At 37.9% G+C, this 18435-nt stretch overlaps 1 protein-coding gene across 1 annotated transcript in view; it reads left to right on the forward strand.

Annotated features, from left to right (window-relative positions):
• LOC126377010 (soluble guanylate cyclase 88E) overlaps window positions 1–18435 on the forward strand; it is a 327862-nt gene that overhangs the window by 172121 nt on the left and 137306 nt on the right. The window lies entirely within an intron of this gene.

Consider the following 18435-nt stretch of genomic DNA (forward strand, 5'->3'; position numbering starts at 1 on the left):
AAGTAATGGTGTGCCAGGATGGAAACGGTTCTCTCTCTAATCCATCGTCTACAGGTGATACAATCAATCAAAAATCAATCTAAATCGGCCTCTGTGGGCCAGTGGTTGAACGTTAGTTTCACTATCCAAAGGCCCTGGTTTGAATCCCGGTGGGGACATATTACAAAAATCACTTTATGATCCCTAGTTTGGTTAGGACATTAAGACTGATCACCTGATTGTCCGACAGTAAGATGATCCGTGCTTCGGAAGGTGGTTGGAGGTTGGTAATCCACCTCATAACCCACACGATAAGAAGAAGAAAAGTTATTTTAAATATAACCCCCTCAGACGACGACTGTACCGATGTTCGCGCCCAACTGGGCACCCTCAGGCCTGTTGTCTTAAATTTTGTACCGGGTGAAAGCCCTCAGCATTTCCCGCTCATTTACACCTAGTACATGACTCAAAATAAATTATGAAATTCTGATTACTAAAAAAAGACACATCTAAAACTAAAGAAAAAAAATTCTTTTTTCTATTTAACTTATTTATGAATTTATTCAAGAAAAACGTAATAATAAATCTGATATTTTGTCACAATTTTTCCATGACGTCACAGTGTACTTTTGCAAACAAATTATACCGGGTGTTAGTGACATCGTAACGAATACTGAGAGGGATGATTTAGACCATGATTCTGAGTTAATATCTAGTGGAATTTTCCGTCGCAAAATTCATGAAATTTTGAGTTTTGTTTTTAATTATTTTCAATTCCATATTGTGTTTTTAGCTGCATAGAACCCAAATTTCAATAAAAAAAACAATAATGACAAATTATCGAAAATTTTCGATGTAATGGAGACAACAGCTGCTCGAACGGGTCAACGGCCACACGCACCGAGCCGCGCGCCCCGCTCCGCACGCCCCGCTCCGCGCGCCCCGCGCCACACGCCGGCGGCGGCGCGGCGGCGGCGCGGCCTACAAAGTAGGCACTACGAACCGATCCTATTTCTTTCTCTGTCTATCGTAAATTTATAAATTTATTTTATTCTTATTCTTAAATGGACGGATAATCAACAGGCATAAAATTTATGGAATACACGTCAATTTTAAGCAGAAATCTAAAACAACCGACAGAATTAAGTTGACAGCACACGTCAAACGGTTTGCATACCAGCGAGATACCTTTTTGATTCGACCGGGTTATTCATTCATTTACTCATAGGAATCGGGGCCATTATCTACCTAAAACAGTTGAAACAGTAAATAATTGTATTCTTTGTTGTCATTAGAATAACTAACAACCAACTAACACAACCACCACAGATTAGGTAATTAGTTACTTACTATGTCAACCATCCACCAACTTAGTATGTAAGTACCTACGTAAAACCTCGCTACACAAAAATCGAGCGAGATCGCGTCTAGAATTGGGCGGACACTCCGCCAGAGTGTTGCCTATCGATATTCTATCGATACCTAGTTAAAAAAAACCAATAGTAGGTACCTATCGATAGATCTTTTAGATCAATACCCATTATTATTACAAAGCAAGACCTATCGGTACTATCGCTAGTATCGATCTAAATGTACTATCACTACTTTCGATAGTTTAGACAATTTTCAAGTTCAACAATTGATAATCTACCTATCGATAGTTCGGCAACTCCGCCGCGTAGGCAATGTCGGCATGTTCAAAGAAAAAAATTGTCCGAGAGGAGTGATCTTATTTTTCTTGTTACATGTTGGTACCGAGGTACTAAGTACTAAGTTATTCGTGGTTTTAAATCTCATTGTTAAATCATCAGTAAAGAACTAATTAAACCTATCCTGTTCTGTGTACAATATTCATGTAACGGCTACGTGCTTACATAAGTACCTAGTAGACGGGAGCAACGACTTAACGTACCTTCCGAAGCACGGATCATTTTACTTTCGGACAATCAGGTGATCAGCCTGTAACGTCCCAACCAAAGGCCTTATAAACAGATTTTTGTGATATGTCCCCACCGGAATACGAACCCGGACCCTCCGCATCCCATCGCTCAACCACTGGACCACATAGGCCAAGAAGGTTCTAAGACATAATTAAAGGATCCTGGGACGCAAGACCTCCGAGTTAGGGCTTGTTTGATCTGTCTTGATGGATACTCGGACGTGAATAGCCTCACGGATCAAGGGCAACGCGCGCCAATAAAGTAGGCATTACGAACAGATACTAGGTATTTCTTTGAGTTGATAGGTATCAAGTGAAGTTTCCTGTCGCCAAATTCATAAAAAAATTAGATTTTTTTCAGTCCCATATTGTGTTTTAAGCTGCATAGAACGCACATTTAAAATAAACAAATAAAAATTACTAAGTAATTATTAAATTTTATCAATGTCATCAATAATAATAATAACGTATCTACAACTTCAGCTATGCGCAGGTGAATAGCCGGCGCACGGGTCAAGGGCAACGCTCGCCAATAAAGTAGGCATACGAACAGATACTATTTCTTTCTCTGTCACTTGCACCATAAACATACTTCTCTCTCTCTCTCTAGTCGTCGGCTCGACTCGGCCGCGGCCGGTGCGTCGTCGGCGCCCTTAGTCGGCGCCTTTGATGCTTTGCGCTAACGCCGCCGCGCGCTTCCGCTCAGTCGAATACTAAGCTTGACCCGAATCGCGTGATGTTTTTCGAGGATATTTTTTTCGTGTTTGTGAGTGTTTGTTTCATTCTGTAAATGAGTAGTGTCGACTATGATGATAAATCATAGACCATTTACTGCGCAAAAGTATGGAAGATTGTTGATGTTTATTAAAGAGCAAGGTGTTGTGTTTGTGAGTGCGTGTGATACCTACCTACCGCGGAGGAAACGCGATGTTGCATACCTACGTGACGTGACATGTTCTAGGGTACCTACCTAGGTACTTCATCCGAAGGAATAACAATTAAGGTAAGGCAAGAGTAGGGTTTTTATTGTTAATAAGTTAGGAACGTTTTAATAACTGGTAGGTAGGTACCGTGCGTGAAAAATCGTGGCAGTAGGTGTTCTACTTCAACAAACAACATTTTTAAACGTTGAACCACTAAGCATCTAAATACAAGAGAATGAAAACTCCTACCTAGATATCAACATCGTATCACGCACGCGTAACGTAGCCGCGCGTAAGTTTAGCGTCTGTGTGGCGCGTTGTTCGACTTACATTGCGGCACAGTAAAAATTGAAAATCTTAATTAAACATTTGCGACAAGAAAAACACCCACCATCATTTTTAGTACAATAAAATAGGCGTTCCATTTTTTTTTTCGTTACGATGTCACTAACACCCGTTATAGTAATTTCGTGTTTTGACGTTTAGTAAAAAGTAACTGAGTTGACTAGTAGGAAACTAGCCTATTAATGCTATTGGCGTGCACTAAGTAGCAGTAAGGGCTCTCACATTCAGCGAGTACTTAGATAGAAAAACGAGAATTAGTGTCTAATAATCTTCAAAAGTTAGGACTCGCCTAAATCAAAACTTACTTGTTTTTCGCCAAACTTTTGCACTTTCTCGGAAACAAATTTTCTAAGTAAAGCCATCTTAACTCAAAGAGTTCTTCGTAAAGGACCATAGGAGAGAGTTCGCCTTGTTATATAGCACTTTTTATACCCTTATTTTTTTGTTTAATACATGTTTTGTTCTTTTATTTAGGCTTTATTGTGAGAAATTACTCCCTGATAGTGAAATTTTGATGAGTTCGAATTTTTTATTGTTGTTTTACTAAGTTTACTAAGTTTTTAACATTATGTACTTACTTACTTCAAGGAAACTTCGATGTTTGTGTAGTTAGACAATTTATAGCCAAAAAATCTTATTTTTTATTCAATATTCTTACAGAATTTATTAAAGTTTCAAGTCGTTAAACCGTGTTAAACAAGGTATTTTTAATAAAAGTTTAACTTTGAAATGACTTATCAGAGAGCTCGGTGAGGTGTGTGTACTTAGTTCATCTTGCGATGGATGTATCTTTGACTACCCCAAATGGGATATAGGCGTGAGCTTATTTATTTATTTATTTATTTCACATATACATAATTGCTTGTGTCATAATTTATAAATACATTTCAATGCGTATGCTTTTGTAGTATAAATAGGTATTAACTCTTTGTTCAGTTCATTTTACTATAAAAAACATAAAATAGACTGAATAAAAACATATGTATAATATTATTTTGTATTTATGAAATATACTTTACAATGAAATAATATAAACATGGGAGTAAATATATGTTAAAGGATGCGTGTACCTATCGAACAGGTCGTAAAAGTCAAAGTATTTACTACTTGGCCGAACAAATGGGTAAAATAAAACTGCTGGCTGAGAAATGTCACCCTGATTACAATTTACTTCTTCTTCTTCTATCGTATGGGTTGTGAGGTGGAGTACCAACCTCATCGACCCTGTTGGGTTACTATTGAGCCGCCAAAGGCCCCTGACATGGCTCAGTAAGAAGTAACCGGGACCAACGGCTTAACGTGCCTTCCGAAGCACGGATCATCTTACTTTTTAGACAATCAGGTGATCAGCCTGTAATGTCCTAACCAAACTAGGGATCACAAAGTGATTTTTGTGATATGTCCCCACCGGGATTCGAACCCGGGACCTCCGGATCGTGAGCCTAACGCTCAACCACTGGACCACGGTATTACAATTTACTCATAATCATAATTATTTATTCGCAATAAAAATGGTACAGTTTGCAGTTGGTCAGCATTTAACATTTGGTCTACATTTTTAGTTATTTAGATTATACCATGTAAATAGGAAATAAAATTGCTAATTGAATACTATCCGATTGTAAGCTACAATTATCGACTTAGACCTCTCGGTATAAAAGTCTGTGGCGAATTACGCTCACGATTTATTTATTTTAATTATTATTAAGTTCTTTTTAATATTCATAACATAATTTATTTAGTTCATTTCCGAACGTTCATTTTAAAATGTCAGTTTCTGAACGTGTTTTGTTTGACATATATAGAGAGCGACTTTTGAACGCGCACGCAACTTGTCGTAACTTGTCCGCTTGACCATACTTTATGTTATCAACAAATTATAATCAGTAAATATAACAATTTTCACCAAGCCTTTTTACTGTTTGTATCTGAGCCACCATCATCACTCAATACCTCCGAGAATACTATCCCGAACATCAGGACTGCGATTCCCAATACACGAAAAGTCTCTATGGTCTACTTAAAACGCCTGCAGTAAACAAATTAGCAATGCATTGCCTGCGCAGCTCAAGATAAAACTAATAAAAAGTTTGTTAATTAGTTTAGTTTAGTACTTTATAATTAATATACAGCGTTTGAGCTCTTTGCTGACACTGCTAACGAGTTGGAGGGGGCTTTGGTTGGGATAGATTCAACATAAGACTTAAAACAGTTGAAACAACGATTTATTTATCGAAAAAAAAGAAACTAAATGCGACTAGAAACTATACGTTTTTGCGTTTAGAACTAGTATCGCAATTAGTACAAAGTAATAATGATAATAGTAGTAATAGTAAGTATTTTATCTATCTATCATAACATAACATAACAAATACTTTATTGCACAAACAGGAAAAAACAAAATACAAAACAAAAGAGAAATAGAATTAGTACAATAGGCGGCCTTATTGCTAAGTAAAATAAACCATATCTACAGTACTGATCAATTATTTCAAATATAATCCTTTCAGACGACGCTCTGACCCTAGGTTCGCGCCCAACTAGGCATCCTCAAGCCAGTATCTCAATATGTACCGAGTGAGAGCCCTCAGCACTTCCCATACAATACAATACAATACAAATACACTTTATTGCACCAAAATAAAAAGAAATAATTACAAAAAGTCTCTTAACTAAGTACATGGCAAATGGCGGCCTTATCGCTTAAAGCGATTTCTTCCAGACAACCATAAGGTGAGGAAAAAGGTAAAAAAAAAAAAATTTGAAAGATTGCGGGTACAAACTATGCATACAACTTAACAACAAATACATGCAAATAAATATATAACATACTTACAAATATAATATATACCTAACCTATATACATAACCTAGCATATATACCTACTTATATAAATAGTACACACAAAATACCTAATAATAAGCAACTCAAGAGATTCAGACGATGACACTTCATTACCCATCCATCCGTCCATCTCCATCTGTCCGGAAAAATGGTTAATGCTCATCATCATCCCCAAATTAAGAGCCACGCTCTTGTCGGTGCAGCATTCTCCGTGCTACTTTTTTAGGGAAAAAATGGGGCAGTGGGAAGTTAATGTTATTTGAGCCAAACATACAATTAGGTCAATGAAGGGTATCACTTGTAACTTGCCAGGGACAAATCCGATTGATGATTTTTTTCTTTAGTATGGTTGTTTTTACATAACATACATACATAAACAGCCTATATACGTCCCACTGCTGGGCACAGGCCTCCCCTCAATCAACCGGAGGGGGTATGGAGCATACTCCACCACGCTGCTCCAATGCGGGTTGGTGGAGGTGTTTTTACGGCTAATAGCCGGGACCAACGGCTTAACGTGCCCTCCGAAGCACGGAATCATCTTACTTTTTCGGACGATCAGGTGATTCAAGCCTGAAAAGTCCTTACCAAACAAAGGACAGCCTCACAAAGTGATTTCGACAATGTCCCCATCGGGAATCGAACCCGGACCTCCAGATCGTGAGCCTAACGCTCTAACCACTAGACCACGGAGGCTTTTTTTTATATCATTTAAATAAGTCGCGTCAAAAATGAAACATCGCTACCTCAATTTATAAATAGTTATCAATCGAGCCTTCTCCACGAGCAATCTCTGAAACCTTATAAGGAATTTCATCATTAAATCGGTTTTTTAAATGCGTGTGGTGTACCGTCAGGTCACGTTCCTCATCAATCCAAAGCGATGGACTTCTGTTGTCGACGTCGCGAGATTTGCATCCACAATCACAATGCTGCCACGATACTACTGGAATGCTGAAAAAAATATACAAGAAATCAGAAACAGCCTCCGTGGTCTAGTGGTTAGAGCGTTAGGCTCACGATCTGGAGGTCCGGGTTCGATTCCCGATGGGGACATTGTCGAAATCACTTTGTGAGACTGTTCTTTGTTTGGTAAGGACTTTTCAGGCTTGAATCACCTGATTGTCCGAAAAAGTAAGATGATTCCGTGCTTCGGAGGGCACGTTAAGCTGTTGGTCCCGGCTATTAGCCGTAAAAACACCTCCACCAACCCGCAGTGGAGCAGCGTGGTGGAGTATGCTCCATACCCCCTCCGGTTGATTGAGGGGAGAGCTGTGCCCAGCAGTGGGACGTATTATAGGCTGTTTATGTTATGTTATGTAACATTTTTAAATCTACGTTATCTCGGAAGATGTTATGGCTGAGGAGAAGAAATAACAAGAAACTGCAACAGCAACACATGTTTTAAGTCAACACAGCATTACAACGTGCCTGATAAAGTCAATGTTGTCTCGAGCAGCAACCAGTAAGCAAGTAGCAGCGTGGTGGAGTATGCTGGATACCCCCTCCGGTTGATTATCCTCCGGTCGGCTTACCTAACCTCAACTCACGATCCGGAGGCCCCGGGTTTAGATCCCGTTTATAATCCCGGGATAATAACTAGGGATCACAAAAACACTTTGTGATCCCTAGTTATTATCCCTATTACCTGATTGTCCGAAAGTAAGATGATCCGTGCTTCGGAAGGCACGCTAAGCCGTTGGTCCTGGTTACTACTTACTTATGGAAGTATGTAGTCTTTATATGAGTCATGTCAGGGGCCTTTGGCGGTCAGTAATAACCCTGACACCAGGGTTGATGAGGTTGGTAGTCCACCTCACAACCCACACGATAAGAAGAAGACCTAACCTCAAGATTTGACAGGTCCGGTTTTTTAAAAAGCGACTGCCTGTCTGACCTTCCACCCCGCCCGAAGTGGAGTTTCCCCTTCCGTCCGCTAATTAATGAGAAAATAAAAGCAGAAACCTTGCATTATTCAAGTACTTAAATAAGAAACCTCGGGATATCTAGTTTACGTAGTCGCTCTGAAAGCGTTCGTTGTGGAAATGAATAAAATGAATAAATTAGTGGAAGGTGTTTACCACGGACGGGGTGCTAAGCCTTGAGAACCTCTTACAGTCATTTAGAAAACATTGAGCATTAATTCTACGCCCCATTGAGATGTTGTCGTTTGATATAAATTTTATTAATGTTAATTATAGTTCACTAGCGACGCGCCCCGTAAAAATGAAATTATTTACGACATCACATTAAAAACTTCAAAAATAACAGCATTTCTCCACTATTTAATGGATGTTAACCTTCCTCTTGAATCACTCTATCTATTAAAAAAAAAACGCATCAAAATCCGTTGCGTAGTTATAAAGATTTAAGCGTAAATACGGTCACGAGTACTAATATGTATACACTTTGCAACCATCTCACATTAACTTTTTTGACAATTTAAACCATAAGCCTCATTAAATGTCAAATATGATAGTGCGACAGGGTTCTAAAGTGGGTACATGATATTGCTCATGACTGTACATAGAGATATAGGGATAGAAAAAGCAACATCGTTGTTATACTATGTAGCGATATAGATATTGCGAGGAAAGTGATGTATGTGTTAAAGTAGCATGGAGAATGCTACACCGACAAGGATCTTAAATTAATAATGATGATAATGTGTAAGAATGCGAATGGGCATAGTAGGGGGTGGGTGACCCAAAAAAGTGGGGATGAATTCTGTGAAGAAGGATTATGTGTGTGAAAAGTCTAAGTACTGAGGTGACGTCTGACAGAGATGGATGGAAGAGGAATAGAGTAGAGTGAGATAAGGGCTGGGGGATGTATTATTGTATATCATCCCTAGTTTCATGTCGTAGAATTGTCTGAGTCTTCTTCTATCGTGTGGGTTGTGAGGTGGAGTACCAACTTAATCAACCCTGGTGTCAGGGTTACTATTGAGCCGCCAGAGGCCTCTGACATGACTCATGTAATGACTACTTCCATACATCAGTAAGTAGTAACCGGGACCAACGGCTTAACGTGCCTTCTGAAGCACGTATCATTTTACTTTCGGACAATCTGGCGATCAGCCAGTAATGTCCTAACCAAACTAGGGACCACAAAGTAATTTTAGTGATATGTCCCCACCGGGAATCGAACCCGGGATCTTCGGATCGTGATCCCGGTGCTGAACCACTGGACCATGGAGGTCTTTGGCTGAGTGTTTGCGGGCTATTTAAGATGATGGATTTTATTGGGTGATCGCCTCACCTTACACACCATATGGTTATGGAAAGCCGCCTCAAGTTATCTCGTGACGACTAGTCTGCTTTGAATGAGGAATCATTTGTTTAATGTGTTTTACTTATTGTAATTTAGATGGCATTATATTTGGTCGGACAAAATGAGAAGCGCTGAGGGTTGAGGATGGGGAGACCCAGGTCAATGTGCAGATTTTAATTGCAAAGGAACCACGGGCTACCGAGGATCTTCGCAACGGAAGACTTTGTCATCTGTAGGTGACGTATTAGAGACGGAATTGCCGGGTGAGAGCCTTCAGCGCTCCCCGTTTGTCCGGCCAAGTAGTTAATACCATCTGCGGCAAATCTACAATAAGTCACGTTAAAGAAAAAAAAGAGACGGAATCACCTGAGCGAAGAATGAGAATTTGTCAGAGTCAATTTGCGTCTACTCGTATCTGTTCGAGGCACTAGACTTAAAGTCGTTTTAGGTATCTTTTTCCGACTTATAAAACAGTGTATCAGTATCTTTCAGCTTAAACTTTCCTGGATGTTTCATTTGCAAGGATTTCCTCCTTATATCTCCGGCTTTTATCCAGTCTGCTGAATATTCTAACCACGTAGGGTCCGCACTTTATTACTTTACTTACCAAACGTCGGAAATGAGAATTTTATTACCTAAACCCACCCTAAACCTGGTTTTATCGATTGCCATGACAACCACTGTTGAATCTATGCAATGGTTGAATAACGATACTTAGACCAATACGTAGATATCACGGTCTTACATTTAGACCAATACGCAGATATATACTTACCGTACAAATTAACTGGACACCTCGCTCTCAGAATTTTGCATACTAAAGACGTGTCAAGTTAATTTTAAGAATGTAGACGCACAGAACAGTTAATACCGATTAGATCAATTACTGGCCTCACAACATCTACGATACCGTCTTCTTCTATCGTGTGGGTTGTGAGGTGGAGTACCAACCTCATTAATCCTGGTGTTAGGGTTACTATTGAGCCGCCAAAGGCCCCTGACATGGCTCATGTAACGACTACTTATTGAACATCAGTATGTAGTAACTGGGACCAACGGCTTATCGATACCGTTCTCTAAGTACCTTAATTAGAATTGTTAACTTATTTTGGGAACTGAATATTAGTACATAGTTTTCCTAGAAAAATCCGAAAGCGTACCCACAGCTTTGGCAATTTGGCATAACGACGCGGGCGGTGATACGAACACTGAGTGGTTGTTTCCCAAACAACCCATAGGGGACAGTGGAGTAGTATTGAAGTATGCTCCGTGCCTTAGACGTTTATGCCTAGATTTTGACCTTGCCAAAAGTTGCTCAGGTTGGTAGATCGCTTCCGAGCTATTATTTCGTATAGCTAAATACTATCTAGACACCATTGGGTGTTCAAATAAAACATTCCCATGGTATTAATGCGTAATTTTAACGTGTATTTGCGGACAAACGACTTTGTGTCAGTATTGTCTTGCGTCCAATAACTATTGTATTTGTAACGACTTCCTTAATTAACTGGGACGGGTAGGCGGGCGGTTGGAACGCAGCGGTTTTTCTTGTTACTATGCCAAACAAGCATAAAAGTACACGACGATTTCTTGTCACATGCTGTTACGGCTTGATAAAGAAGATAAATCATATACTTACATAAATATTTAACTTAGGAGACGAATCCATCAAGTTTTATATACTTTATCGCACAAAGCTTCCCCTTATTTTATAGTTCGACTTACACATAACAAAGTAAGAAAGAAAGAAAGAAACATTTATTACTCCCGGACACCACAGACACAGACAGACAGGTACATTACATTTAACACAGGACACAAAACCACACGGAAATCAATAAGTACACAGACAAAAAAAGTGACCTTATTATACATCCCACTGCTGGATACAGGCCTCTACTTAATCAACCGAAGGAAGTATAGAACATACTCCACCACGCTGGGCCACAGGCCGAAAGCTACACAAAAATAGCACTTAGGATTAACTAAATATTTACCTATTTAAAGTACTTAGGCATCTACCTAATTACATTCTTACCTAATCCAAAAAAATAAATTGATTTTATAAACGAAGCAAAATTCCCTTTCGGAGAAATATAATCATAAAAAAGAATTCTATCCTATAAAATATTATTCTATTCTATTCTATAAAATATTTATTTCGGCAAATATCTACTTAAATTCTAACCTACTCTAAAAATAATTATTAGTTTTACTCAGAATTTGCGTTTCATTTCAAATTTAAAATAATTTCGGTGAAATATTTACAATCATAAAATTAATACTTAATTCAAATTGAGATGAATTTAAGTATGTTTTATTTTATTAGTGACCTTATATAAATTAACGTGTGCGGTGACCGAGACAACTAATGCCTCGATTCGTTTGAATTTTGTGAACAATTGAGAAAAACTGAACCCGAGACGAGGAAACTCGTCAACGTAATTGAATAATTTAGGCGTTGATTCTCTCGCTGAATTCGTACAGGGTCGGACTTTAAGTAGATTAATAGGTTTTATATTAACCTACCTAAGTACACGAAGAAAACGTCACTATCACCATCGGCCTTCACACACACGAAAGTAAAAAGATTTTAATTATTTGTTTTTTTGTTGTAAATGCATAAAGTCTTTTTGGTATGTTTCCCTTAGGTAGCTAGGCGTATTACCAACTTATCAACCCTGGTGTCAGGGTTACTATTCAGCCGTCAAAGGCCCCTGACATGACTCATGTAACGACTATGTACATACACGAGTAAGTCATAACCGGGACCAACGACTTAACTTGCCTTCCGAAGCACGGATCGTCTTACTTTCGGACAATCAAGTGATCAGCCTGTAAAGTCCAAAACAAACTAGGGATCACAAAGTGATTTTTGTGATATATCCCCACCGGAATTTGAACCCAGGACCTCCGGACCGTGAGCCCAACGCTCAACCACTGGACCATGGAGGCCGTTCCTAAGTAGTATTAAAACGGTCGAGGGGGTTAATGTAAAAGGAAATTTTATTAATAATTATAAACACAAATTAGCTCGGTGAGGTGTGGGTACTTATTTCGTCTTATGATGGATGTACATCTGACCTAATACAATATAACAAATATTGCCCAATTGGGGTAGTCCGGGATTTTTTTTTTTTTTATTTATTTATTAAATCTTAATACTAAAAATACAATTATCAATGCCCTGCAAAACTGTTTAAACAGTTTGTCTGCAGGAAAGAGTCTCTACTAATAATATGAACTTATATCTAATAGTCAATTAATAACATAAGTTAACTAGGAATAATAAGTTAGCTAGGACACGAGTCTAGAAGGTGTTGTTTAAGTAATTTTTTATATTTACTTTTATTTGGTTCTAGACGGATGTTCTCAGGCAAACTATTTAGTAAGTAGGGAAGTCTCTTTTTTAGAGTTCTATCGCCATAGTAATTATTAACTCTAGGGACTTCGAATTTGCCCGCGCACACCGACCTCGTGCCATAACTATGGCTTGCTAAAGATAGTTGGTCATGCTCTTGATTGCCATGGTGGTTAATAGCCAAAAGGTATTTATGTTTTAAATGTACGGGAAGAATTTTACAAATTTTGAATAATTTACTGTAGTCTCCTTTGCAATTATTTTTAGTCTTTTTATTTACCAGTAACTTTAGAAATCTGATTTGCATTGCTTCTAATTTGTCAATATAGGTTTTAAATGTAAGGCCATAGCAGTCAAGGGCATAACCCAAGATTGAGTCTACTAATGCAAAGTATATACATTTTAACGTGCTAAGAGGAACTTTGAAACTTAAGTGGTAAAATTTGCTAAGCAACAACCTTAATTTATTGATAATATAGTCTATATGAGCTGACCACGAAAAGTTACAATCTACTTTAACTCCAAGGTAAGTTACACAGTTTACTTTTTCTATAGGTTTACATTCGCAATTATATAATATTTTATTATTAATTAATAAGATAAAACATCACTTGATGAACTACATAAATACTCCCGTTTCACGGCGTTATATTAGACCAACGTTTGTAAGACAGCAATACCACAGATCATTAATAATACGATTCACTACAAAAACTTTTCAAAACAGTCCATTTGACCAAGTGACGGGAAAGAATCCGTGAAACGTCGAGATAAAATACTTATTATTTTTGTACGTCAAATATCTTTTCATAAATAGAGAGAGAAAATTATGTCAAGAATTTACGCTTTTTACGAAGGACTGTAGCTTATGGGATTCCAGTTAAGTGGGGGTCCGTTTACTTCGGAAGTTATTTTCTATACCTGTAAAGGTACTCAACTGCATGCACTGGCATAACAGAGTTAGGTTAGGTATATTTATGTCCCATAGCCTTTATGAGTAACCCATAAATCTATTTTATAATCCGTGTCTGTTCCGCAGGCCTTTTAGTATCTGTCGTTTATAATGAACTTCATCTCAAAAAGCTGACTTTTTCACGGCCGCGGCATCCCGTTATATTTTTTTTTGTCTGTGGTTATTTTCTCTCCACCGGGAGCTTTTTTATGTAAGTAAGTATTTAAATTAATCAAGGCATTTTAATATACGTTTGTTTCGTTTTGATTTATTTTGCGAAAATAAATATTCAGCGAGTTTTATTTTATAAAGAAGAAATGTTAATATTCTTTGTTATTGTTATACGACGAGTATGTATGCAAACCCTGATTTAAAATTATTCATAAGTACAATATTTAATTTTGTGACTCAAATGACATTTGAAGTGATGATTTTAATGTGAATTTAGATTTTAAATTTAGAATTACGTTGTTCTGGTTCTGTTTTTAAACGGTTTTTTTTTCTTTAAGATTGTAATTTTGAACTGTGCTCACAATACTTATTATTTATAGACATTCGGTATAATTTTTTTTGAATTTGAAAATCAGTTCCTCAAATCCCGTTGTATCTGCAGTAAGGTGCATGTTAGCAAGTTAGAAAGTAAAAAAATATGTTTCATAAAAACGGGGTCTCTTTCGTTTGTGAGTTGGGTTTCAAAGGCCGGCTTTGAGTGAAAACTCATTTAGTTTCACACGAAAAAACTGTGTCGCAATTTTTACGTAAAGTCACGTAGCTACTCTTATTGTGGCTGAATGCATTACAAGAGGGTTTATGTTTTGCGGGTACATATATAATATACTTTATAGTATACAGGGTGTGTTAGGGACGACTCAGATCGACGGAAAATTCCACTTCATATCAACTCAGAATCATGGCTTCAAAGTTTTCGTTACGGTGTCACTAACACCCTGTATTTAAACTTTTGCGTTATTTACGTTTGCGTGTGTGGATAGGTACATTAGGTAAGTTTTGTCATAAAGTGTAACAATTAGTAGGTACTTAAGCAATTCTCAGAAAAAATCAGAGCATCCAGCTGTAGTAAATTGTTCAACTAAAAATATAATCTACAATATTTCACTTAGGTACGGTCCCGAGCATTAATATGTATACACTTTGATACCATGTCACATTAATTTTTTTGACAAATTGAACTGTAAGTCTCACTAAATGTCAAATGGGTTAAAAGGGTCACATAAAAGCAACCCGTCATCTAAAAAGCAACATTGTAATTTTGACATTTGCTCATTTAAAAGTAAGTGCACAATGTCAAGAAATGTAAAAAGTCACATTATTTTTTTTAAATGATTTACTTTAATGTGGCGTTTTTAACCGTCCAGGTATCTAGGGTTAGGGTTAATCTAGGTTAGATTATTTATCTGGCCAAAGGTTTGCTGTTTTTTGACGTGACTTTTTGTAAAATAATATCAGTGTTGCTGAGAGTGGGTACTCGGTGGTTGGGTGGTGGTGGTGGGTGGGTTGTTTTTTCCTCCTCCGAAAAACGGGATAATGTTAGGGAGCTGATGATGCTGAGAGTGGGTACTCGTACCATACTCTTAGCAACAATATGCCGAGTTATTTCCTTGGGCAGGGTTAGCTAGTAGTCATAAATTGTTAATCTTAATTTATGTAATTACTTTTGTAACCTTCACTGTTTTGGGAATAAAGTTTATTCTTACTCTTAAATTTGCCGCAAATGGCATTAATTATTTGGCCGGACAAAAGCAAAAGCCTCCCTTTCATCTTTCCATTTCTCGCGGTCTTCGCATTTTGCTTTAACGTGGGTAAATAAATATCTATAAATCTAGGCACCTGGATACCCTACGTACGGTCAGACTAAACTTGGGTCTAACTACCAGACACGTATAGGTCAGAGAACATTTGCCTGTCTGTAACACCTGTAGAATTGCTAATGAGCCGTTCGCTTAACCTTAAAAAAAAGCTTTGTTGTACTATCCAATTACTAAAGGAAATTTCCGTGAAAATACATTCGTAAACAATGATTGTTTTCCCCTTGGGTATTTTCTTGTCCTTTCTTTTGTTATCAACTTTTACTAGCTGCCTTTAGGATACATTATTCGGCGCTGATTCCTGTACACACCATCTAAAATTTAAAGTTATACCTATCACTTTCTTATCCGTTGAAAAGGAAAGGGACGAGTAGTCGACAGGCATAAAATTTACGGAACACACGTCAATTTTAGGCAGAAATTAAAAAAGCCCTTCCAAAATGTTATATTGGCCAATAACCCGACAGAATTAAGTTGACAGCACACGTTAAACGGGTTGCATATGAGCGAGATGCCTATGTTATTCGCCCGGGTTATTCATTAATTTTAAAATTAACAGTAACAATCATCTTTCCTTTTCCTTTTCGTCGGATAAGAAAATGACAGGTATAAATTAAAATAAAATTAGGATGTGTCTGCGGGAATCGGGGCCAATGACTTTATGGGTAAGTACTTAAAAGTATTTATACCTACTACATTTAAATGGAAAAATGAACTTTTAACGGTATATTTTTAATATAAACAATTAAATTATAATGCCAAATATAAAAAAAATAAGGATTAAAATATCGCTGCCGCTGCATTGAGACTTATATCGCTTACTATACTTATTTCGAATGGGTATAACTTCACCATTCATCATAATAATCCTACTTAATATTCCAACCAATCAATAGGTGTTTTCAAAGTCTTGTAATTTTCAGTGAACCACAATCTCTGGAAGTGGCACTTATTAAAATTACACACATCCAAATAATCCTAATATTAACAAATAAATTAGGTGCCAAGCTGCGTAGGTACCAAAATTAAAAGTAAAACGAAACGCCCGTCTGCCACTGTGGTCCGCTATCGCATCGCGTGCTAGGCTATTGTCAATTAATACAGCCTAAAACGAATGACAATTGTATGGCACCCTTGTATGGCTGCCTTAACGACGCACCCGATGCCGAGCGGTTTGACTACTGTCATTTACTTCTAAATTACATTGGGATACTTTGATACCGTGACTAACAACCACTTGACTTAAATTCACTACACTTACACTTTTCTACACTTTACGTTTGCTTACAGGCATAACATTCATGCTGCATGATATATTATGTGGCCTACTAGTTAACTAGTAGTAGTAGGTCAACTTTTGCGACGAAAAATTCCACTTGATAGTAACTCAGAATCATGGCCTGATTCATCCCCCTCAATATTCGGTGCGATGTAATAGAAGAAAATTAAGTTACGAAATAAGGACCTACTTATCCTCGACCTCTCACCATCTACATATTATACAGTCCACACAAACCAAGAGCCGAACATAGGTAACATAGTTACACTTTGAATCGTGTTTTTTAGGGTTCCGTAGCCTAATGGCAAAAAACGGAACCCTTATAGATTCGTCATATCCGTCCGTCCGTCCGTATGTCACAGCCACTTTTCTCCGAAACTATAATAGCTATACTGTTGAAACTTGATAAATATGTGTATTCTGTGAACCGCATTAAGATTTTTATGCAATGATAGAAAAAAAAACAATAAATTTTGGGGGTCCCCATACATAGATCTGAAACTCAAAAAAAATTTTTTCATCAAACCCATACGTGTGGGCTATCTATAGATAGGTCTTCCAAAATGGTAAAATATGTCCCCCCCCTGTAACTTCTAAAATAAGAAGAGGATAAAACTAAAAAAAATATAATATGATGTAGATTACCATGCAAACTACCAACGAAAATTGGTTTGAACCAGATCTAGTAAGTAGTTCTTTTTTTAATACATCATAAATCGTATACCGTAATTTACTTTTATATTATGTTACTTGCTGTTACGGAACCCTTCATGGGCGAGTCCGACTAGCACTTGGCCGCTTTTTTTACATTTATATTGAACGTCTCACCCGCCTAAAACTGCTGCAGCTTCTCACAACCCGTATAGCCGGTCAAGTGTAAGACTGTCATTTAACTTATCTACTCGTAGTAACTTAACTTATTATAAGAACTTAACGCCTTTAATCTCCCTAACGGACTACCATTAAAATTACCGGAAGTATTTGTGACGGTAAATACCTCAACTGTGTAATGATAACCTATTATTATTACATCATCATCATCAGCCGTACGACGCCCACTGCTGGGCATAGGCCTCCCCCAAGGATACATAAATACATCATCATCATCATCATCAGCCCATTAACGTCCCCACTGCTGGGGCACGGGCCTTCCCTATGGATGGATAGGGAGATCGGGCCTTAAACCATCACGCGAGCCCAGTGCGGATTGATGGCTAATGCAGCCGGGACCAACGGCTTAACGTGCCTTCCGAAGCACGGAGGAGCTCGAGATGAAAACTTTTTTTTTGTGGTCACCCATCCTATGACCGGCCTTTGCGAAAGTTGCTTAACTTCAACAATCGCAGTGACATACATACATAAAAATAATTAAAGACAAATCGCAGCCACTGTAAATACGAAGTCCCCATAACAATTGTCCATCCTATTAGAAAGAACACAATCGCTATGTCGGATTTTACGACACGGCCGGCAAGACAAGCAGCTGAACGTGTCCTGATTTTTAATTGCTCAAAATCTAGTTTTTCTGTAATATAAAGCGAGGGTTATTGGTAGGGCTGGCAGAGAAAGACCTAGAAGGACGTACATTGATCAAATTGGAGATGTCCTTAGGCATGCGTGTACGAAACGATTGATGAAGATGCAAGAGAAGTGTGTCAGGATCGAAGCAAATGGAATCCATAGTCTCAGGTTAACCCGGTGGCAAATAGGCGTG

The sequence above is a fragment of the Pectinophora gossypiella genome, chromosome 22, assembly GCF_024362695.1.
Source record: "Pectinophora gossypiella chromosome 22, ilPecGoss1.1, whole genome shotgun sequence".
In the NCBI taxonomy this organism is placed as follows: domain Eukaryota; kingdom Metazoa; phylum Arthropoda; class Insecta; order Lepidoptera; family Gelechiidae; genus Pectinophora; species Pectinophora gossypiella.